The sequence below is a fragment of the Anabrus simplex genome, chromosome 1 (assembly GCF_040414725.1).
Source record: "Anabrus simplex isolate iqAnaSimp1 chromosome 1, ASM4041472v1, whole genome shotgun sequence".
Lineage (NCBI taxonomy): Eukaryota > Metazoa > Arthropoda > Insecta > Orthoptera > Tettigoniidae > Anabrus > Anabrus simplex.
Genome location: NC_090265.1, coordinates 1356733812 through 1356736115, shown reverse-complemented (window position 1 = coordinate 1356736115; position 2304 = coordinate 1356733812).

Below are 2304 nucleotides of genomic sequence, written 5' to 3'. Positions count from 1 at the left end.
GCCGGCAAAATTAACCTATGATGGTTAGAATTCGCGACCCCGCTGCGTATCGAACCCGGGACCCCTGTGATCAAGGACCAGCACGCTAACCATTTAGCCAAGGAGCCGGCCTGAAAGCCGGTGATGTTGTGGTACATAAGCACCTGTATCCACGACCTGCGCGTCGTGATGAGAATGAAATGATGATGAAGATGGCATATACACCCAGTTCCCGTGCCAGCAAAATTAACCAATTAAGGTTAAACTCCCGACCCTGCCGGGAATCGAACCCGGGACCCCTGTGACCAAAGGCCAGCACGCTAACCATTTAGCCATGGAGCCGGACTTAAGCGATTGCAGCTATCGAGCTCGGTAAATCGCAACAGATTACGCTACTGCGTGTTAAGATGATGTCGGTAGAATAAGACATAAGGCTGCAGTAGAAGAAGTGGCAGAAGAAGGTAACGAGAGCCACATGGTCAAGCAGTACAGAGCCGAACAAAGCGCACATTAGTGACACAGACATAAGAGTGGCGTGGTCGTAGGAACTACAGTCGCATGAGTAACACTCTGTTGTAGAAAAATAACTACCATACAGTACGGGCTCCGTAATTCCAGGTGGACGGTAACAAGACTATCTCGAATAGAAAAGTACGGATTTACGAACGTACACGAAAACGCCTGTGAACAACAAAATGTACCTATGTTAAACATTACAGTACAACAGTTTAGAAAACAAAAACATACAGATTGCCTTACACTAAAAGAAATTTTAATTTTTCTTTTGTAAATTAACAAAACACTCTAGGCAACCTTCTTAAGTTAAATGTTAACTTATACTTCCTATTTCAGTAATGATGAATATAAAACAATTATTTTATTGAATATTTATACGTGATGATGATGATGATGATGACGACGACGATGATGATGATGATGATTGCTGTCTTAATGTCATCGGCCCTTAAAATCAAAGTGTCCTCTGTTTTAACTCGTAGTGAATAAAAAACAAAATATAAATTGCTCGAAGCCTTTCCCGATAGATTCATGAAGGGCGACCCGTGTTCTGTTCTGCCACACGATACACTAGCAGCATATCATGGTATTCGTGGTATTCATACACGGGCATTATTCAAGTAATACTACTGATTCTACTACTACGAAGTAACTCGCGTACTAGTACAGACGATAATTCGCATCTCTGACAGCTGTTATTCAGGTCAAGGTCAGACAGACCGGTTTCATGTAGGGGCGGGGAACCCGTCCAGCCACATCCCCTTCCCTAGGTACAGCAGACAACGTAATCGGCACGAGACACGTTTAGTGCTTTTGTCGAACTGCTTACGTGGAATATTTTCCCACAGTGCGATTTCAATATCATGGTCTTTTGGGAGTGCAACTCGCCGTATGCAGAAACATCCCGCGTTGACGTCTATGTAAATAAAGTTTATTACGTCAACGAAAGAATGCATGGGATATGATTTCCAAGTGAGTAGTATCGGAACTGAAATGTCAAAACACATCGAACGTTTTACTTCATACAAGTAAGGGACATGTTATGAACATAAATGAATTAGACGTACCTTCCTTTCGTGCTTCCAACCGAAGAGAACTTTAAATGTAAATGAAAGCCTTCTAGCTTACTGCTGATTTTGCAGTGCCTAGTAAACGTATCAAAATAAACGTTGCCAGGCTGAGTGGCTCAGACTGTTCAAGCACTGGTTTCATGAACTTAGCAGGCTCGATCCTGGCTCAGTCCGCTGGTATTTCAAGGTGCTCAAATACGACCGCTTCTGATCGGTAGATTACAGGCACGTTAAAGAATACCTGTGGGCAAAATTCCGACACCGCGCGTCTCCATTGGCACGTAAAGATGTATTATTATTATTATTATTATTATTATTATTATTATTATTATTATTATTATTATTATTATTATTATTATTATTATTATTACTGGGCGAGTTGGCCGTGCGATTAGGAGCGCGCAGCTGTCAGCTTGCATCCGTCGAAAAGCCAGTAACAATATTATTATAAAAACTGTGTTAGTCTATTATTACTAACTATTATGAAAATAAAAGTTAATCGCCCCACTCAAACATCGTAGCTCGTAATCTGTCAGAAAACACTAAAGAAAATAGTGAACTTTTAACTTTTTTTTTTTTGATAGGGGCTTTACGTCGCACCGACACAGATAGGTCTTATGGCGACGACTTTTAACTTTTAACAGGTCCGAATTATTATTAATATTATAATTGCAGACATGTCTCCGAAATTACCGAAACATGTACTTACAAATTGTTTTACGTCGCACCGACACAAATA